Source organism: Lolium rigidum, chromosome 4 (assembly GCF_022539505.1).
Source record: "Lolium rigidum isolate FL_2022 chromosome 4, APGP_CSIRO_Lrig_0.1, whole genome shotgun sequence".
Taxonomy (NCBI): domain Eukaryota; kingdom Viridiplantae; phylum Streptophyta; class Magnoliopsida; order Poales; family Poaceae; genus Lolium; species Lolium rigidum.
In genome coordinates this window covers 199,896,871-199,919,805 of record NC_061511.1, presented here as the reverse complement: position 1 = coordinate 199,919,805, position 22,935 = coordinate 199,896,871, and the positions used below count along the sequence as shown (strand labels likewise).

At 44.8% G+C, this 22,935-nt stretch overlaps 2 long non-coding RNA genes across 3 annotated transcripts; both read left to right on the top strand.

Annotated features, from left to right (window-relative positions):
- Positions 1-515: 515 nt before the first annotated feature.
- On the top strand, positions 516-9,837 carry LOC124706845. Its single transcript, XR_007004604.1, has 3 exons — positions 516-929; positions 8,200-8,350; positions 8,615-9,837. It is a non-coding gene; the product is annotated as an uncharacterized LOC124706845 (long non-coding RNA).
- Positions 9,838-9,841: 4 nt separating this feature from the next.
- On the top strand, positions 9,842-11,620 carry LOC124706844. Of its 2 annotated transcripts, none has more exons than XR_007004603.1 (4): positions 9,842-9,921; positions 10,167-10,257; positions 10,707-10,794; positions 11,405-11,620. It is a non-coding gene; the product is annotated as an uncharacterized LOC124706844 (long non-coding RNA). The 2 variants fall into 2 exon arrangements; XR_007004602.1 differs by having other exon boundaries at positions 11,402-11,620.
- Positions 11,621-22,935: the final 11,315 nt, after the last annotated feature.

Here is a 22,935-nt window from a genome sequence, read left to right as displayed (position 1 = left end):
GCCACACTCTTTTTCTTTCACACTCTTTACTTAGTTCCTTCCATATCATCGGAATCATTCGGCTACGAAGTCAACGTGAAGGGCTTTCCCCCACTATCCATGAACGTATGGGTGATCAACTTTGCAGCGATAAATTTTCCATCATATTTAATTAAAGCTAAAGCTACTTTTGAAAAGAAGACACGAAATGTTATATCATATACTTTAATATATACATATATATATATAATACAGATTATTATTTATTTTATAATAAATATATATGTTGTTGTTTTCCCAATCGGTATTTCTTGCACGCAGGAAAAGTTGACAAGTTCGATCCGATTCCTACAAGTAACTCGTGTCTTTTTTCACTGGTTTTTGCTATTCTCGATTGTTGGCCTAAAACGAAAAACCCAGAGACTCAGATTCCGGTTTTTTTTTGTCGGACCGCTGTTCCGCACCTGTTTTATAACTATGTCAAGCCGACCCGACCCGAGTCAACTCTCTCTCTCATTCTCGTCTATCTCCTCTCCCGCACTACCTCCCCCTCGCCGCCGCCGTCGCCGCTTGCCCCCGTCCGGGCCAACTCCGGCCACAAACGCGACCACCACACTCTGAGGAAGATGTGGCTTGGCCCACTCTACCGGATCCGTTCTCGTGCCTCGCCGTTCCTGCCCCGAGCGCGATGCCACGGCTAACCCTAGCCGTGGGGTTTGGCTCAGTCGCCGGGGCGGTTCCCGCGCCGCTGACTTCCTCGTGACGCTCGCGGTCTCCGTCTGGCCCTCGATCTTCGTCTGGCGCCCCCGAGGACAGGCGTCAGCGATGGCCCCGTTGAAGAAAACGGCGCGGAAGAGGAGGTGGCGGCCGCGCGGTCGTGGCTGGCGAGGAGGGCGGCGGCGGCGTGGTGGGCCGGGCTGAAGCTCGCCTTCATCTCCTTCAACCACGAGGTGAGCTTCTCTCTGTAGTGAGAAATTCCGAGCAATTGATTGGTTCAGGAGAGGGGCAGAGGCTTCAGGTGTTTGCTTCTATGCTCACGTGAACGCAAAGGCGAGTGATACGTCTCCAACGTATCGATAATTTCTTATGTTCCATGCCACTTTATTGATGATACCTACATGTTTTATGCACACTTTATGTCATATTCGTGCATTTTCTGGAACTAACCTATTAACAAGATGCCGAAGTGCCGCTCCTCGTTTTCTCGCTGTTTTTGGTTTCAGAAATCCTAGTAACGAAATATTCTCGGAATTGGACGAAATCAACGCCCAGTGTTCCTATTTTGCCCGGAAGCATCCGGAACACCCGAGAGCCGCCGGAGGGGGCCCCGTGGGCCCCGGATGACATGGTGGCGCGGCCGGGGCTGGGCCCGCGCCACCCTATGGTGTCGTCGCCTCGTTGACCCTCCCCGCGCCGCCTCTTCGCCTATTTAAAGCCCCCGCATCGAAAACCCTTAGGGAGGAAGCCACGATACGAGAAAAGTTCCGGAGCCGCCGCCATCGCGAAGCCAAGATCCGGGGGACAGGAGTCTCTCGTTCCGGCACCCCGCCGGAGCGGGGAAGTGCCCCCGGAAGGCTTCTCCATCGACACCGCTGCCATCTTCACCGCCATCTTCATCACCGCTGCTCGCTCCCATGAGGAGGGAGTAGTTCTCCATCGAGGCTCGGGGCTGTACCGGTAGCTATGTGGTTCATCTCTCTCCTATGTAGTTCAATACAATAATCTCATGAGCTGCCTTACATGATTGAGATTCATATGATGATGCTTGTAATCTAGATGTCATTATGCTAGTCAAGTGGGTTTTACTTATGTGATCTCCGGAGACTCCTTGTCCCACGTGTGTAAAGGTGACAAGTGTGTGCACCGTGTGGGTCTCTTAGGCTATATTTCACGAAGTACTTATTCACCGTTGAAGAGCGTAGTGAAGTGCTTATTTATATCTCTTGATGATTGCAATGTGCATCGTATCACAATTTATCTATGTGCTACTCTAGCAAAGTTATTAAAGTAGTTTTATTCCTCCTGCATGTGTGCAAAGGTGACAGTGCGTGCACCATGTTAGTACTTGGTTTATGCTATGATCATGATCTCTTGTAGATTGCGAAGTTAACTATTGCTATGATAATATTGATGTGATCTATTCCTCCTACATATGCATGAAGGTGACAAAGTGTGCATGCTATGCTAGTACTTGGTTTAGTCTTTTGATCTATCTTACACTAAAGGTTACTAAAATATGAGCATTATTGTGGAGCTTGTTAACTCCGGCATTGAGGGTTCGTGTAATCCTACGCAATGTGTTCATCATCCAACAAAAGTGTAGAGTATGCATTTATCTATTCTGTTATGTGATCAATGTTGAGAGTGTCCACTAGTGAAAGTGTAATCCCTAGGCCTTGTTCCTAAATACCGCTGAGTTACTACCGCTTGTTTACTGTTTTACCGTGTTACTACCGCTGCAATACTACCACCATCAACTACACGCCAGACAAGCTTTTTCCGGCACCGTTGCTACTGCTCATATATATTCATACCACCTGTATTTCACTATCTCTTCGCCGAACTAGTGCACCTATTTGGTGTGTTGGGGACACAAGAGACTTCTTGCTTTGTGGTTGCAGGGTTGCATGAGAGGGATATCTTTGACCTCTTCCTCCCTGAGTTCGATAAACCTTGGGTGATCCACTTAAGGGAAACTTGCTGCTGTTCTACAAACCTCCGCACTTGGAGGCCCAACACTGTCTACAGGAAAGGAGGGGGAACGTAGACATCAAGCTATTTTCTGGCGCCGTTGCCGGGGAGGAAAGGTAAAAGGTACTCACACTCCGGACCTCGGCTACTAAGCTATTTTCCGGCGCCGTTGTAAGTACTCGAAGCTATTTCCTTTAGACTCTGCAATTGCGACATTTGGTTTCTTGTTTACACTAGTTAGGCATAATGGAAAACAACAAAAATATGAGAGATCTTTATGAACTTTATCTTGAATTAGGACATGATGTGTTTGAAGAAAGAATTAAGAAACCCATGGAACTTTATATGCATGCTAATGGGAATGTTATTACTATGAATGCTTTGAACACCATTGTTGCTAATGCTATGGAAAATTCTAAGCTTGGGGAAGCTGGCTTTGATGAGCATGATATTTTTAATCCCCCAAGCATTGAGGAGAAAATTTACTTTGATGATACTTTGCCTCCCATTTATGATGATTATAATAGTCTTTTGTTACCACCTGTTATGGAGGATAAATTTGATTATGATTACAATATACCTCCTATATTTGATAGCTACTTTGTTGAATTTGCTCCCACTACAATTAATAAGAATGACTATGCTTATGTTGGAAGTAGTAATTATTTTATGCATGAGACTCATGATAAGAATGCTTTATGTGATAGTTATATTGTTGAGTTTGCTCATGTTGCTACTGAAAGTTATTATGAGAGAGGAAAATATGGTTGTAAAAATTTTCATGTTACTAAAATGCCTCTCTATGTGCTGAAATTTTTGTAGGTACACTTGTTTTATCTTCCTATGCTTGTTACTTTGCTCTTCATGAACTTGTTTATTTACAAGATTCCTATGCATAGGAAGCATGTTAGACTTAAATGTGTTTTGAATTTGCCTCTTGATGCTCTCTTTTGCTTCAAATACTATTTCTTGCGAGTGCATCATTAAAACTGCTGAGCCCATCTTAATGGCTATAAAGAAAGAACTTCTTGGGAGATAACCCATGTGTTTTTTTACTACAGTACTTTGTTTTATATTTGTGTCTTGGAAGTTGTTTACTACTGTAGCAACCTCTCCTTATCAAGTTTTTGTGCCAAGTAAAGTTTCTATGTCAAAGTTGATGTTATATTTGGGATCGCTGCGCAGAAACAGCATTGCTGTCTGTCACGAATCTGGGCACAGTCCTCTGTAGAAAATTCGAAAAAATCTGCCAATTTACGAGCGTGATCCTCAGATATGTACGCAACTTTCATTAGTTTTGAGTTTTTCCATTTGAGCAAGTCTGGTGCCAGCTTTAAATTCGTCTTTACGGACTGTTCTGTTTTTGACAGATTCTGCCTTTTATTTCGCATTGCCGCTTTTGCTTTGTTGAATGGGTTTCTTTGTTCCATTAACTTTCAGAAGTTTTGTGCAATGTCCAGAAGTGTTAAGAATGATTGTGTCACCTCTGAACATGTGAATTTTTGATTATGCACTAACCCTCTAATGAGTTTGCTTGAAGTTTGGTGTGAAGGAAGTTTTCAAGGGTCAATAGAAGAGGGTGATATAATGTGATCGAGAAGAGTGAAAGGTCTAAGCTTGGGGATGCCCCCATGGTTCATCCCTGCATATTTTAAGAAGACTCAAGCGTCTAAGCTTGGGGATGCCCAAGGCATCCCCTTCTTCATCGACAACTTATCAGGTTTCTTCTAGTGAAACTATATTTTTATTCGGTCACATCTTATGTACTTTACTTGGAGCGTCTGTGCGCTTTTATTTTTGTTTTTGTTTTGTTATCTTAGTTCTCTGAATAAGTTCATCCTTGTGTGGGAGAGAGACACGCTCCGCTGGTTCGTATGAACACATGTGTTCTTAGCTCATAATATTCATGGCGAAGTTTCCTCTTCGTTAAATTGTTATATGGTTGGAATTGGAAAATGCTACATGTAGTAATTGGTAGAATGTCTTGGATAATGTGATACTTGGAAATTTTTGTGCTCATGTTTAAGCTCTTGCATCATATACTTTGCACCTATTAGTGAAGAAATACATAGATCATGCTAAAATTTGGTTTGCATAATTGGTCTCTCTAAGGTCTAGATAATTTCTAGTATTGAGTTTTGAACAACAAGGAAGACGGTGTAAAGTCTTATAATGCTTACAATATGTTTATATGTGAGTCTTGCTGCACCATTTCATACTTGAGTTTGCTTCAAATAACCTTGCTAGCCTAAACCTTGTATCGAGAGGGAATACTTCTCATGCATCCAAATACTTGAGCCAATATTCATGCCATTTGTGTCCACCATACCTACCTACTACATGGTATTTCTCCGCCATTCCAAAGTAAATTGCTTGAGTGCTACCTTTAAACCATTCAAAATTTATCACCTCTGATTTGTGTCAATGTTTTATAGCTCATGAGGAAGTATGTGGTGTTTATCTTTCAATCTTGTTGGGCAACTTTCACCAATGGACTAGTGGCTTCATCCGCTTATCCAATAATTTTGCAAAAAGAGCCGGCAATGGGATTCCCAGTCCCAAATTAATTAACAAAAATAGACACTCCTCCATGGTATGTGATTGTTGGACGGCACCCGAAGGATTCGGTTAGCCATGGCTTGAGAAAGCAAAGGTGGGGAGGAGTGTCATAATAATAAAACTAAAATAAAAAGGCACTCCTTCATGGTATGAGATTGTTGGCAGGCACCCGAGGATTCGGTTAGCCATGGTTTGTGAAAGAAAGGTTGGAAGGAGTGCCACCCAAAAATAAAATAAAATGGGAGCCGCTCTTTGAAGGTTTGTCTGGCAAGGGGGTTAGAGTACCCGCTACCATTCGTTGACAACAACAAACACCTCTCAAAACTTTATTTTTATGCTCTCTATATGTTTTCAAAATCAAAGCTCTAGCACAAATATAGCAATCGATGCTTTCCTCTTTGAAGGACCATTCTTTTACTTTTATTGTTGAGTCAGTTTACCTATCTCCTCCCATCTTAAGAAGCAAACACTTGTGTGAACTGTGCATTGATTCCTACATACTTGCATATTGCACTTGTTATATTACTTTGCATTGACCACTATCCATGAGATATACATGTTATAAGTTGAAAGCAACCGCTGAAACTTAATCTTCCTTTGTGTTGCTTCAATACCTTTACTTTGATTTATTGCTTTATGAGTTAACTCTTATGCAAGACTTATTGATGCTTGTCTCGAAAGTGCTATTCATGAAAAGTCATTGCTTTATGATTCAGTTGTTTACTCATGTCATTACTTTTGCTTTGATCGCTGCATTCATTACATATGTTTACAAATAGTATGATCAAGATTATGATGGCATGTCACTTCAGAAATTATCTTTGTTATCGTTTTACCTGCTCGGGACGAGCAGAACTAAGCTTGGGGATGCTGATACGTCTCCAACGTATCGATAATTTCTTATGTTCCATGCCACTTTATTGATGATACCTACATGTTTTATGCACACTTTATGTCATATTCGTGCATTTTCTGGAACTAACCTATTAACAAGATGCCGAAGTGCCAGTTCCTGTTTTCTGCTGTTTTTGGTTTCAGAAATCCTAGTAACGAAATATTCTCGGAATTGGACGAAATCAACGCCCAGGTTCCTATTTTTCCCGGAAGCATCCAGAACACCCGAGAGCCGCCAGAGGGGGGCCCTGTGGGCCCCAGATGACATGGTGGCGCGGCCAGGGCTGGGCCCGCGCCACCCTATGGTGTCGTCGCCTCGTTGACCCTCCTGCGCCGCCTCTTCGCCTATTTAAAGCCCCTGCATCGAAAACCCTTAGGGAGGAAGCCACGATACGAGAAAAGTTCCAGAGCCGCCGCCATCGCGAAGCCAAGATCTGGGGGACAGGAGTCTCTGTTCCGGCACCCTGCCGGAGCGGGGAAGTGCCCCCGGAAGGCTTCTCCATCGACACCGCTGCCATCTTCACCGCCATCTTCATCACCGCTGCTGCTCCCATGAGGAGGGAGTAGTTCTCCATCGAGGCTCGGGGCTGTACCGGTAGCTATGTGGTTCATCTCTCTCCTATGTAGTTCAATACAATAATCTCATGAGCTGCCTTACATGATTGAGATTCATATGATGATGCTTGTAATCTAGATGTCATTATGCTAGTCAAGTGGGTTTTACTTATGTGATCTCCGGAGACTCCTTGTCCCACGTGTGTAAAGGTGACAGTGTGTGCACCGTGTGGGTCTCTTAGGCTATATTTCACGAAGTACTTATTCACTGTTGAAGAGCGTAGTGAAGTGCTTATTTATATCTCTTGATGATTGCAATGTGCATCGTATCACAATTTATCTATGTGCTACTCTAGCAAAGTTATTAAAGTAGTTTTATTCCTCCTGCATGTGTGCAAAGGTGACAGTGCGTGCACCATGTTAGTACTTGGTTTATGCTATGATCATGATCTCTTGTAGATTGCGAAGTTAACTATTGCTATGATAATATTGATGTGATCTATTCCTCCTACATATGCATGAAGGTGACAGTGTGCATGCTATGCTAGTACTTGGTTTAGTCTTTTGATCTATCTTACACTAAAGGTTACTAAAATATGAGCATTATTGTGGAGCTTGTTAACTCCGGCATTGAGGGTTCGTGTAATCCTACGCAATGTGTTCATCATCCAACAAAAGTGTAGAGTATGCATTTATCTATTCTGTTATGTGATCAATGTTGAGAGTGTCCACTAGTGAAAGTGTAATCCCTAGGCCTTGTTCCTAAATACTGCTGAGTTACTACTGCTTGTTTACTGTTTTACTGTGTTACTACTGCTGCAATACTACCACCATCAACTACACGCCAGCAAGCTATTTTCTGGCACCGTTGCTACTGCTCATATATATTCATACCACCTGTATTTCACTATCTCTTCGCCGAACTAGTGCACCTATTTGGTGTGTTGGGGACACAAGAGACTTCTTGCTTTGTGGTTGCAGGGTTGCATGAGAGGGATATCTTTGACCTCTTCCTCCCTGAGTTCGATAAACCTTGGGTGATCCACTTAAGGGAAACTTGCTGCTGTTCTACAAACCTCTGCACTTGGAGGCCCAACACTGTCTACAGGAAAGGAGGGGGAACGTAGACATCAGCGAGCAGCCAACTCCAAGTAGTAGTACTCATCGTCACGGCCAGTGGCTTTTCCCAACTTTCCGGAATTCCTTCTGCAGCTCCCCAATCCAATTTTGGCGAAGTACATTAGGAAGCAGAGCTATTTATCGACAATTGCTTGGCTCCTTTGCCATATAGTGGTGCATGCACAAGCGGACAATATTTTCCTGTTTGATACTAAATAAACTCATGCACAACTAGTGATATTTTCTGCTCCATTTTATAAATTGCCCGATCAACACTTAGATGCTTTAAATTTTTGGAAATCGTTCATTATTATTTTCATAGGGTTGCTGTGCCTGCTAGTGCTCGGGATAGTAGGTTGCATCGATATACTTGTTTGTTGATTTCGGATACGGGATTCACAGGAATTGTTCATCTCTTCCATAAGTGCTGGTATTCGGTAGTGGGTGACAAGACTGAATTTGGCTTGGAGGCTACCCAACCAACCACTGCCGATGTTTGTAAACCTTGCTCTAGCCACACTCATTTATGCCGCCTTGGTGTGCTTCGCCAAGAGTAATTTCCGCAACTCATGTCATCTCTTGTTGTCCCTTTACTCTCTGCGCACACATGTACATGAAATTTATGAACAGTGTTGCTAGATACAATACATTTGTCCTCTCTAGTCACTCAATCTGGGGTCGCTAAACTTTTAGTAGACAAATCTTCTCAAAATTTGAAAAACGAGTGCTTAGTGCATATGTGGAGCTCCCTGTATAGCCTAAGAATGCATTACTGCCAAGTATCTCTTAATTAACCACAGGTCATCGTGCTTTGCAGTTGACATCAAGGACAAGAAAAAGGCTTGAAAAACTTCCAAGAGGATAAGAAGCAAACTGGTGGTGAACCTAGGGACCTTGACCAAAACGACCAAAACAATGTCCAGGTCTGTTTGCTTCTTTCAGCCTAAGTTTGCTCACATATGATTTCTAATGGTTTAATCTGTACAATGTTCATACAATTTCCGCCGAATTGCTATTTTATTTTCGCTGCAGCGAGGTGTTTCTAACTTCCCCACTATTATTTATTTACATCAATTACATATGTGTGTATATATACCACATTACCACATAACAAGCTATTAGCATTGTTACTGCATGGTGGGCCTCTGTGTTTACTTTATTTTGTGTTGTTTCCATTGGCCTGCTTATTGCTTTTCATTTTAGGTTGAAAGTGCGATACACTCCCACCTTCTTAAGAACTGGAGTAACAAGTAAAATCCCCCAAGTGCTAACTGTTGGGTAATCTAGTCTTTTCTTCAGTTCTAGGTGTCAATAAGCTTAGTGTCTCTGTCAGTAGATTCAGTTAGTTCAGTTAGCGTCAGTTAGTGTCGTTGGGTTTTAGCCGACAGTGACCAAGTCTTGGGATGGCAGGAGTTTGTTAGCTGACCGGTTCCAACGTCAGGTAGTGGTCTTTATCCTCAACAACACGATCAAGTCGTGGGATGGCACGATTTAGTAGGATCGTGCAGCGGAGTTTCAGCTCGCGCTGTTGAGTCTGTTTCAGTCCTTGAGAATAAAAGGAAGAATGGAAACCTGAAAAGCCGTACGTTGTACGCGGCAACAATCCTAGTCTCTTCTCTCTTGTGTTCTTGCATTGTTTGAGTAGGAGATTTGGGCCACACTAACTTTGGCGTATGTTTCTGAATCCATATGCGAAGTACTTTTCTTAAATTTCATGTATGTTTCTGAATCCATAGGTGAAGTACTGTTTCTTAGATCCATTTATATCACCTTTGATGCAAATAGATCTCGAGTATTGTCCCGTAATTTTTAACCTTCATTAGTACTGTCCTGTATTATTTTCTGTTTGATATAATCTAACTCAGATGTCCGGCCAAGTTCAGTTGTGCTGATCGATTGGGACCAGGTGACGGTTGTGTTCGATCGGGACACCGTCAGGTGTGTTGATAGACAATTTGAGCTGGTCGATTGGGACAAGAGCCGGTTAGGTGCTTGCTTGGGCCAGACAAGGCTGAGTTCACCGGTTATTTCTTAAGTGTGATAACACCAACTCTGAAGTGAACTCTGTCAAGAGGAAAAGGCTGAACCAGGTGCTTGAAGTGAGGTGAGCATCCTGATAAGCAGGTGCCTACGGACTCACTATGATGTCTTCATATTAAAAAGAAATCATTGTGCATGCATAATATATCTCTATGTACTTCTCATATCCTTGGTTTGAATTACTCTGCTTGGCCATCCAATTATTCTAAAGGTGTAATCTTCTGATGCATTTTGTGCATTAATGCTGTCACTTTTGTAGTGTTTCTTTTCCCGCTGCTGGTTTTGGTTTAACTTAGGTCCCACTCAAGAAAAAATCTACACATATGCAGGTTGGTATTGTTCCTGAATTTGAAGAATTTTGATATGACAAGAACGAGGCAAAAGCATCAACATCTACAAAGAGGGTACTGACATCATCAAGTAAGAACAGTTCACCTGATAAGTTTCGATGTTTTGTCTAAATGATTTGATCCATTATAACACTTTGTCAATCCATATTTTTGTACATGTAGCACGTGCTTAACTTTATATGTAAATATCATGCGATGCTTAGCATATATACCTAAAATGGCTTATATTTCGGAACAGAGGTAATAAATAATTACATATCAATCGGTATGTTAGTGGCATTACCATGTGCAGTGTTATTGAAACACCATTTTCATGTGTATTAGTAATACTGTTGTAAAACCTCTGGAAGAGCAAACTAGATGGTACACGATCACGTTGCATCCACTATCTTATTGGAGAAATGTGGAACTTAAAGGATCACGCTTTTGATGATTTTTCTTCAAGTTTTTTTGTAGCAATCCTTGTGTTGTATATCAAAGAGACAGAGCTAAGATTTATTCCGCTTGTTGATACTGCAGCGTTAGGTCCCTAGTAATCTTAAATTTGAAAAACTACAGCAGTGGAAGGCATCCATGGGGTGATCTTAAACCAGATTATCTTGAAAAGGTTGGTACTTCAACTTGCTCATGCACATTGCCATATATCTTAGTTTTAATTTTCTAGTCCAGCATACGTGGAGTTGACTTCAAAGTTCTTAAATGGGTTATGTTCACAACAATCGACCATTATCTAGAAGTGTGTTGCATCACCGCTGCCTATCACTTCAGAACAAGTGGTAGCTGCAATCTAGAGTTCAATTGTGCCTGTGAGTATTTATGTTTAGCTGGGGCCCAAAAATTCACCGTTTCTTCCGTATCTTGGTTAATCAGTATGCAATGAACAACGTATGCCTATGGTTAGCAAGAGCAACTGAACATTACTGTTGCTCGGAGCTCCAATGGTTCATTAGTTTCACCCACCACCGTTGATGTTTAGAAAAGGTTATCTCTGCCAAAGCATGAGCATTGAATTTCTGATCCATGGGCATGGTTGTTTCCTGTGTGGTTTTGGTGAGGTCAGTACATGATGCTTCCACTGTAAAGTTGTTTCATTATTGCGAAATATAGTACTAGCTCTTTTTGCCTCTGATGTAGGCTTGCTGGAGGTGTTTTCTTTGCTACCTGCGCTAAGCAATAATGATTGTAGTTTGTGATATGCTTGTGTTCGATCTCAGCAGGTCTCTGGAAAAGGAGCTGCTGGTGGAAGACAAAGGAGCTGCGTTTGAGTCTTATATTATTTAGAGTTCATTGACGGTTATTGTTGAATTTGCAGACTATGTAACTTGTATTGATGATTATGCGAAAATGCAATTGGTTGTTTGAGTACATTTTGGGATATAGTACTAAGCTCTATTTGTTTATTCAACCATATTTGAAAAGGGTGTATAATTGAATTCTGGGGATTTTTTTGAATTAGCTATTATGGATTTTGGGGCACTTCTTAAAGTGTCACTGATTGGAATTAGGGGCATTTTTCAAAGTGCCACAAATTGGATTTTGAGACACTGCTCAAAGTGCCCCTAATTAGCTTTTGGGGCACTTTTTCCAAGTGCCACAAATTGGGTGTTGGGGCACATTGAGAAGTGCCCCTAATTGGATTTTGGGGCACTTCTTAAAGTGCCACTGATTGGAATTAGGGGCATTTTTCAAAGTGCCACAAATTGGATTTTGGGGCACTGCTCAAAGTGCCCCTAATTAGCTTTTGGGGCACTTTTTCCAAGTGCCACAAATTGGGTGTTGGGGCACATTGAGAAGTGCTCCTAATTGGATTTTGGGGCACTTTGAGAAGTGCCCTTAATTAGCTTTTGGGGCACTTGACAAGTGCCTCTAATTGAATTTTTTGGCATTTTGAGAAGTGCCCCTAGGTAGTGCCTCAAATACCTTTAGAGACGCAAGTAAAGGTGACACTTGAAAAAATGCTCCAATAGCTTATTAGGGGCACTTTGTTACAAAATTGGGACACTTTGAAATGCCTCAAATCTTGTACCGTGATGTAGTGGTAGCTACTGCGTAGCGAGGGATGCCATTGACAAACTCATCTTGTGCACATGGACTATGGTGCAGGATCACTCCATGGGATCGATCGATGCGCTGACATGCATGGCCAATGATTTGCGGCTATCGAGCTGAGGTCACAGCCTAGTTAATTTACCGAAGCTAGTATACACTAGTCCTAGCTAGTTGTCGAGCGGCGGCATGTGCGCGCGTACCTATCCCAGTGCATCATCGACCAAATTAAGCGGCCGGCGGGGGCAATGACAGTCCGGCGATGGCTTCTCCTGCTCGGGCTCGCCGGCGTGCTACATGGAGTTCGTTGCCAGCAGCCCGTGCCCGACAGCACCGGTTTCATCAGCATCGACTGCGGCCTGCCGGAGCAGGCCAGCGGCTACGTAGACGCCGCCACCAAGCTTCCGTACGTCCCGGACGGCCCCTTCACCGACGCCGGCTCCAACCACAACATCTCCGCCGAGTACATCGCCCCATCCTACTCGAAGCGCTACCTCAACGTGCGCAGCTTCCCCGGCGCCAGGCGGAGCTGCTACACCATCCCCGCCCCTGCGCCGGCGGGGTCCAAGTACCTGATCCGCGCCACCTTCATATACGGAAACTACGACGGCCTCAACCAGCTCCCCGTCTTCGACCTCCACCTCGGCGTCAACTTCTGGACGACCGTGAACATCACGAAACCCGGCACGGCGCAGATCGCCGAGGTCATTGCATTCGTCCCGGGTGAGTATGTGCAGGTCTGCCTCGTGGATACCGGCTCCGGCACGCCCTTCATCTCCGGCCTGGACTTGCGGCCCATGACGAACAAGCTGTACGCGCAGGCCAACGCGACGCAGGCGCTGGTCCTCGTTGAACGGACCAACTTCGGCGTCAGTGATCTCTCTCTGGTCCGGTAAGTACGGAGTATATGGTATCGCACACCTCTTCTAATCAGCTTCAGATCGAACATTTGGTCTAAATTTGTTTGTGAGCTTGTGCCGGCCAGGTACCCAGAGGATCCATACGACCGCGTGTGGATCCCGTGGAGCGACCCGGAGGCATGGACGGAGATATCAACGCCGGAGAAGGTGCAGGGGTCGGCAGACCTCCGTTTCCACGTGCCCTCCGCCGTGATGCAGACCGCCATCGCGCCGCGCAATGGGTCCACGACCATCGAGCTGCCGTGGAGCGCCGTGCCGAACCACGCCTACCCCGAACCAGGCTTAATCGGCATCGTCTTCTTTGCCGAGCTCGAGGTCGTGGCCGGGGATGCCCTGCGCCAGTTTGAGATGACCATCAACACCGTGCTCTGGAGCAAAGCCCCCTACACGCCCAAGTACCTCATCTCCGACATCTTCTTCAACAGCGAGCCCCACCAGGTTTCTAGTGGCCAATACAATTTCACCCTCAATGCCACCGCCAACTCCACCCTGCCGCCGATCATCAACGCCGCCGAGGTCTTCACCGTCGTATCCATCGCCAACCTCGCCACGGACTCCAAGGATGGTAATTTTATACACTTGACAAGTAGGATTTGTTTATGCAGTTCGATGCACATGATCTGATAAGGTACTGGTGTGCGCTGTCTTGTGTGTTGCTGAAAAAAACTGGACAGTTGAGGCCATGAGTGCGATCAAGGCTAAGTATCAGGTGAAGAAGAACTGGGCAGGTGACCCGTGCGCTCCCAAGACTTTTGTGTGGGATGGCTTGAGCTGCAGCTATGCTATTTCTATGACTCCCAGAATCACAAGACTGTAAGTCCGAGTTCATTTTTCTATCATCCAGCTTCTCCTACAATGAATTTGGAAGTCTGAACTCTAAACCATTAATCCCCTCTTTCTGCAGAAATATGTCATTCGGCGGTTTGAGCGGAGGTATACCGTCTTATTTCGCCAACCTCAAAGAAATCAAATATTTGTAAGTAGGAAAACCAAACCCATTTTTTACAACCAATTTTGTTAGTTATTTAGCTCACAAATCATATTGTTGTTTATTCAGGGACCTGTCATACAATAATTTTACAGGATCAATTCCAAATTCTTTTTCCGAACTACCCTTCCTGGTGGTGCTGTAAGCAATCCCTAATTCCCGATCAACAAATGTTTTCTTTGATCGATATCGTTGCATAATTTCAACGTTAATCAGAGCTTTTTCCTGAAATTTGAACTTCTACTCCAAACTTTAGATAAACATACCAAACAGTAGCAAACTGCCAGTTCAAAATAGATTTCAATTCCTAATCTCGAATACTGCTTATGAACGCTATGTTGTTCCCTTAGAGATTTGACTGGTAACCAGCTTAATGGGTCCATCCCATCCGGGCTCATGAAAAGGATTCAAGATGGCTCCCTAACTCTGAGGTTAACCAATCTTGTATCCAATTCTCCATCCCTATTTTAGTCCTCAGTGTTACTGCTAGTATACTTGCCAGTTGACCAAAATTAATTTAACAATTCTTTTCCATAGGTACGGCAAAAACTCATACATCTGCAGCAACGGCAGATCTTGCCAGCACACCAAAGAAAAGAGCAAGTCTATGCTTGCCGTGTACATTGTTGTTCCTATACTTGCGGTTGTTGTAACAGGACTGCTAGTAGTTCTACTGCTTTCAAGAAAGAGAAAAACGCAAGGTGAGAAGAGGGGTCAACACATCAGCCGGAAAAATACTACAAGCAGAAATGCCAAATGGCATGGATATTACATGGAGTTTCTGGTTACTCATGTCATAAATGATCAGGAACCGGCAGTGTGAAACCACAGAACGAGGCGGGCGGCGTGCAGTCGCTCTCAAGGAACAGCGACGACGGTCTGCTGCAGCTGGACAACCGCCGGTTCACGTACAGGGAGTTGGAGGCCATAACAAACAACTTCAAGACAGTGCTCGGGCGGGGAGGCTTCGGCTGCGTCTACGATGGCTTCTTGGCGGATGGCACCCAGGTGGCAGTCAAGCTGCGATCTCAGTCATCTGGTCAAGGCGAGAGAGAGTTCCTGACAGAGGTAATTAATGTCTAGTCTAGTATACTTACTCACTAGTTTGCAAGTAACTTTAGAGGAGTCAACATGTGTAACATTCCCATTTCTTGGTGCTCAGGCGCAGACCTTGACAAAGATTCATCACAAGAATCTTGTGTCCATGGTCGGTTACTGCAAGGACGGGGAGTACTGTTGGATAATTAGGCACAATTTCCATGATTAATTCCAGAATATTAAGCATGACGACAGCAACTACTAACATGTGAAACTCGAACATACTAGATGCATTAATCAACATGAATAGTAGCATGGCAAACGATACAACATCCATCGCTGAATAGATCGAGATATGTCGCACGTACCGATCTGGTGGAGGTGGCGGTGGAGGTGTAGCAGATGATGTCGCAGCAGTAACGTTGTTGATGACAACGTTGTTGACGACGGGGACGACGGGTCGAAGTAGACGGCGTTGAAGACGACGGTAGGCAGCACCGCCCGACTTGGACGGAAGGCGACCCGTGATGAAGAGCTTGAGCAGTCGCGCAGAGCGCTTCCCAAAACCTAATTCGCCCTCTCCCGTACAGGATCGCAAGGACGAGTGGTTCCGGAGACCTGCTCTCCCGTTCGCCGATGCACGTCGGCGCGCGGGATGGAGTAGACTACGATGGCGGCGCAAGCGAGAGAGGTGGAAACCCTAACTCGTGTATTCGGTGTGTTTCTGCGGTAGCCGGGCAAGAGATTATATAGGCTCGGGAAACCCTAGGCAACGTGGGCCACGCCCACGTCGCACGAACGTTTCGAGTCGGTTACAGATAGCCCACGATCCGGGAGCGACCCGAACCGACTAACTGTGACGCGTCCGTCTAGAACTCTGTTCGTTTTCCTGAGCTGCAAAAAGTAAGGAAAGTCTCGGCTCGAGGCTCAATCCACTCACCACGAGCGCGGCGCGCGTCGTGACGTGTCGTGTCGTGTCGAGTCGAGTCGAGACGAGCGAGCGAGGAGGAGGAGGAGCGCGCGTGTAGCACTCCTATTCTCACTCACTTACTAGTGGTGAAACAACCCACCTTATAAGGTGGTCTAACTTCCTCCCAACTTTCCATGTGGGACTAAACTTCCCACCTCTTGCCACTCACTAGTGAGCTGCCACCAACTTGGGCTCAAACTCACAAGGCTGCCACTATGTGGGCTTTGAGATTTATAGGGAAAACTGAAATCTAATTTGGGCCACTAAAAGTGGGCCCAATATTTCAACAATCCCCCACCAGATCTCAAATCCCCATTTAGAGATTTACCAATACTCGCTGCTTGTTTATATACCAGTGTTTTAGCGGAGACTGTTAAGTTGAACTTCCGCCTAGAACCTTGAGCTACATCCATTCACACTTGAACAATGGACTAAGCCTTGAATTGCAAGTTTTGCGTGAACAGGGTTTCACTCAAAGTCATAACCAGTACATGGCTGCCAGTAGCCTACCCCGCGGGTGAAGCATATGCGTCATACTTCATGGTCTCTTCATGAGTTTACTAGAGATCACCCAAATCTCATAGATTGCGACGTTTAACAATCGGACTCATATAGGTGTGTTATTTCAAGAATGCTCTGTAGGACAGCATCTTTGCTATAATAGCCAACATAAACACATTAAGGCTTGTCGCCAACCTGCCTTACAGCAATTGAGAGTTGTGCATCTTCACATAGAGAGGGTTACATAATACTCTCCTCAATTAAACCACTAATTTGTTCTTCCCAGGTCCTAATTCACGGGATCTCCGATCACAAAGGTTGGGTTACCACTATGGTGTAACATCAACGGGTCTTAAACCCATCTCCCTCGATGCACTTTCTATCACATTACGTGATAGTCCCTTTGTAAAGGGATCTGCCAGGTTTTTGTCTGTTTGAATATATGTAACAGCTTATTACTCCGGAGTTTCGCAATTTCCCGACAGACTTCAAACGTCTCTTGACGTGTCTTGATGACTTCGCGTTATCCTTAGAATTGTTCACTTTGACAATTACAGTTTGATTGTCACAATTCAAAAGGATTGCCGGAACAGGTTTTTCAACCACAGGCAAGTCCATCAAGAGCTCACGCAACCATTCTCGATTCAACGATGGTTGTGTCTAAAGCGATAAGTTCTGCTTCCATAGTTGACCTCGTCAATATGGTTTGCTTGCAAGATCTCCATGACACTGCGCCACCTCCAAAGGTAAATACATACCCACTTGTGGCGTACAGATCAGCTATATCTGAGATCCAATTCGAATCACTATATCCCTCAAGCACGACTGGGTGCCTCGAATAGTGAATCCCATAACTCATCGTACCACATAGGTAGCGCATGACCCTATCAAGTGCATGCCAATGATCAGTACCCGGGTTTGACATGAACCTACTCAACTTGCTAACAGCAAAAGAGATGTCGGGTCTAGTCGCGCTCGCTAAGTACATGAGTGAGCCAACGATCTGAGAATATCTCAATTGATCTATGGCGATTCTCCGGTTCTTGCGTAATGTCACACTCGGGATCATAAGGTGTTGAAGAAGGCTTGCTATCAATATAGCCGAACCGGCTCAAGATCTTCTCAACATAATGGGATTGCGTTAGAGTAATCCCACTCTCGTTCTTAATCAGCTTGATGTTCGGAATCACATCGGCTTCTCCCGCATCTTTCATATCAAAGCTCTTTGACAAGAAAGACTTGACCTCGTGTATTACTTTCATGTTTGTACCAAAGATCAGAATATCATCCACATACAAACATAATATAACACCTTCGCCCCCACCATGGCGATAGTAAACGCACTTGTCAGCCTCATTGACAACAAAGCCTACAGAAGTTAAAGTTCTGTCAAACTTCTCATGCCATTGCTTAGGTGCTTGTTTTAGGCCATATAAAGATTTTAGCAGCTTGCACACCTTTCTTTCTTCACCTTTTACTACAAATCCATCAGGCTGATCCATATAGATTTCCTCTTCCAACTCTCCATTAAGAAAAGCTGTCTTTACGTCCATTTGATGAACGATAAGACCATAGGAGGCAGCCATGGATAGTAGTACTCGAATGGTGGTAAGTCTAGCGACAGGTGAATAGGTGTCGAAGTAATCTTCGCCTTCTCTCTGTGTGTAGCCTTTCGCTACAAGCCGCGCCTTGTACTTCTCAATAGTACCATCAGGTCTTAGCTTCTTCTTGAACACCCATTTACAGCCCACAGGCTTGCATCCATGGGGTCGTTCACCCTTCGTCTCTTGCTCCGTTTAGGAGCTTCATTGTCATCCTTCTCAATAACAATCTCATGTGATTGTTCAAAATACTCATTAGATGTACTAGATTCAGGAACTATCTCAGTAGAAATTCTAGCAATGCTATGCATATCTTTCATAGGAAACATATTCTCAAAGAATGTTGCATCACGAGATTCCATAATAGTGTCAACATGCATATCAGGTACTTCGATTGAACTACTAAAAATCTATAGCCTACACTCCGCGGAGCATAACCTAGAAAGATACAATCCACTTGTCTTTGGTCCGAGTTTGCGCTTCTTAGTAATTGGAATATTGACTTTCGCCAAACATCCCCATGTGCGCAAATACGAAAGTGATGGTTTTCTCCCAGACCACTCCTCGTAAGGGGTTTTATCTTTATTCTTGTTAGGAACTCTATTCAGGACATGACATGTAGTCAACAAAGCCTCCCCCCACCATGCCTTTGATAAACCAGCAGTGGCTAACATGGAATTCACCAAGTCAGTCAGCGTGCGGTTTTTCCTCTCGGCAACCCCGTTTGATTGGGGCGAATAGGGAGGCGTCCTCTCATGAATAATACCATGTTCCTCACAGAATTCATCAAAGATTTTAGGAAAATATTCACCACCACGATCAGACCTAAGACGCTTGATCTTTCTCTCTAGTTGATTTTCAACTTCGGCCTTATAAATTTTAAAGTAGTCTAAGGCTTCATCTTTAGTTCGCAGCAAATAAACATAGCAAAATCTAGTCGCATCATCAATCAGTGTCATGAAATATCTCTTTCCACCTTTTGTCAACACACCATTCATCTCACATAGATCAGAATGTATGAGTTCTAGAGGTGCTAAGTTTCTCTCCTCGGCCGCCTTGTGAGGCTTCCGAGGTTGCTTTGATTGCACACAACTATGGCACTTAGAACCTTTGGCAATGGTGAACTTCGGAATTAAACTTAAACTCGGATAGCCGAGACATTAAACCAAAATTAATGTGACATAAACGAGAATGCCAAACACCTGGTATCATCACTAACATTGCCACAAATATGGTTCACGAGACTTATTACTGAAATCGAAAGCGAAAAGCGGAACAAGCCTCCGCACTCATAGCCTTTACCAATAAATTGTCCAAACTTGGAAACAACTACTTTATTCGACTCTAAAACAACCTTAAACCCATCTCTACATAGAAGGGAGCCGCTAACGAGATTCTTGTTCATAGTAGGGACATGCTGCACGTTCCTCGCCCGCACGATCTTCCCCGAAGTGAACTTCGGATCTACCGTGCCAACACCACGAACAGAAGCATGTGACCCATTCCCCATCAAGACGGAAGAATCCCGGGCGACCTGGTAAGAAGTGAACATGGATATGTCAGCACACACATGAACATTAGCACCCGTATCAATCCACCAACATGGAGATTGAAATACCGAAAGAACAGTAAAGAGATTACCGTACCCATCAGCATTGCTAGCGGTCACCGTGTTGACTTGCCTCGCCTTTTTCTTGCGGTCTGCCCTCTCTGGACAGTCCTTAGAAAAGTTGCCAGTCTCTCCACAGGTAAAGCAGCTCAGATCTGCTTTGTTTATCATCTTCTTCTTCTTGAAGGTTTTAGTCTTCATAGGCTTATTGAAGGAGGGCTTGTTATTCCCTTTGTTCTTGCTGTAGGGTTTCTTCTGCACCATGTTGGCGCTAGACTGACCCTCTCCTTTCTCAGTAGTATCCTTAGCCCGAGCTTTCTCCTCAACATCAAGAGACGCTATCAGGTTTTCAACTGATATCTCCTGTCTCTTGTGTTTGAGAGTTGTGGCAAAGTTCCTCCATGAAGGGGGCAACTTAGCAATAATGCATCCAGCCACAAACTTGTCAGGTAAGGCACACTTAAGGAGTTCAAGCTCTTTCGCAATGCACCGTATCTCATGAGCTTGTTCGACTACGTAACGGTTGTTCACCATCCCGATGTCATGGAAGCTCTCCATGATGTACAGTTCATCGCTCGCATCGGTTGCACCGAATTTAGCATTCGGTGCATCCCAGAGCTCTTTACCGTCTACTATGTGCATATACACATCACATAGACGATCAGCAAGAATACTCAGTACGCATCCGACAAAGAGAGTATTGTCTTCCTTGAACTTGTTCTGATCTTGGTCAGATATAGTTCCTTCGGGAAGACCATTACTCACATGGAACACTTTCAGATGAGTAAGCCAGAGCGTGGCCTTAATCTGCCACCTCTTAAAGTGCACACCGGTAAACTTATCCGGCCTCAGTGCATCAGCAAAACCAGCCATAGTTAACTCAGGAAATTGCCTACAATTAGGTTTTTGGATTGTTGGATAATTAGGCACAATTTCCATGATTAATTCCAGAATATTAAGCATGACGACAGACAACTACTAACATGTGAAACTCGAACATACTAGATGCATTAATCAACATGAATAGTAGCATGGCAAACGATACAACATCCATCGCTGAATAGATCGAGATATGTCGCACGTACCGATCCGGTGGAGGTGGCGGTGGAGGTGTAGCAGATGATGTCGCAGACGGTAACGTTGTTGATGACAACGTTGTTGACGACGGGGACGACGGGTCGAAGTAGACGGCGTTGAAGACGACGGTAGGCAGCACCGCCCGACTTGGACGGAAGGCGACCCGTGATGAAGAGCTTGAGCAGTCGCGCAGAGCGCTTCCCAAAAACCTAATTCGCCCTCTCCCGTACAGGATCGCAAGGACGAGTGGTTCCGGAGACCTGCTCTCCCGTTCGCCGATGCACGTCGGCGCGCGGGATGGAGTAGACTACGATGGCGGCGCAAGCGAGAGAGGTGGAAACCCTAACTCGTGTATTCGGTGTGTTTCTGCGGTAGCCGGGCAAGAGATTATATAGGCTCGGGAAACCCTAGGCAACGTGGGCCACGCCCACGTCGCACGAACGTTTCGAGTCGGTTACAGATAGCCCACGATCCGGGAGCGACCCGAACCGACTAACTGTGACGCGTCCGTCTAGAACTCTGTTCGTTTTCCTGAGCTGCAAAAAGTAAGGAAAGTCTCGGCTCGAGGCTCAATCCACTCACCACGAGCGCGGCGCGCGTCGTGACGTGTCGTGTCGTGTCGTGTCGAGTCGAGTCGAGACGAGCGAGCGAGGAGGAGGAGGAGCGCGCGTGTAGCACTCCTATTCTCACTCACTTACTAGTGGTGAAACAACCCACCTTATAAGGTGGTCTAACTTCCTCCCAACTTTCCATGTGGGACTAAACTTCCCACCTCTTGCCACTCACTAGTGAGCTGCCACCAACTTGGGCTCAAACTCACAAGGCTGCCACTATGTGGGCTTTGAGATTTATAGGGAAAACTGAAATCTAATTTGGGCCACTAAAAGTGGGCCCAATATTTCAACAAGTACATGGCACTTGTGTACGAGCATATGTCGGAAGGAAATCTCGAAGACAAACTCAGAGGTTCGTGTGAATCCTGTCAGATGCGTGAATCATTTGAGATCTTGGGGAATTCATCATACTGAGTTACTGACAAAACCCTACGATTTTCTGTAGGAAAAGATCACAACGCAAGATCATTAACCTGGAGACAGAGGATCCGTATTGCAGTGGAATCGGCACGAGGTATTCTTGGATTCCATCTTTGGCATATTCCTTACATCTTCTAGTTCCTCTGGAAATTAATGTACATCTTCTACAATGGTGTTATGTGAATGTGCGTGCAGGGCTTGAGTATTTGCACACGTCATGCAGCCCCGCCTTCGTGCATCGAGATGTGAAGACATCCAACATCCTGTTGAATGCAAATCTTGAGGCAAAGGTCGCCGACTTTGGATTGCTCAAGGCTTTCAGTCGGGATGGTGTTAGCCAAGTGTCCACTGCCAGATTAGTTGGCACAAAAGGCTACATTGCCCCTGAGTATATGATGCTTTACCACACTATTACCATCTTCTCTAGTTTCCTTGTTGACAGTTCCGATGATTATAGCTCACTAACTAACCTATAAAACACAAATGCATGTAGGTACGCGGTGGCCATGCAGCTCTCCGTGAAGAGTGATGTGTATAGCTTTGGTGTTGTGCTGTTGGAGCTGATCACGGGACAGCAACCCATACTGCAATGCCCACAGCCAACCAATATCATCCAATGGGTCCGGCAACGTCTTGCAAAGGGAAACATCGAAGAAGTGGTAGATGCTCGCATGTTAGGTAACTACGATGTCAATAGCGTCTGGAAGGTTGCGGATGTCGCGCTCAAGTGCACCGCGCAAGATTCTACTCAGCGGCCTACAATGACCGATGTGGTGACACAACTACAAGAGTGCCTCCAGCTAGATGAACAACACTTCAGTTGAGGTGGAGAATGTAATGTCATGTGATATTTTACTGATCTTTTGTGGGTTTTTCGAAGGTGCTATCGCATGAAATGCACATGTGTAAATATTCATGGGTTTTGCCGAAAATTTGAAAACACATTGGTGGATCATATCTCATT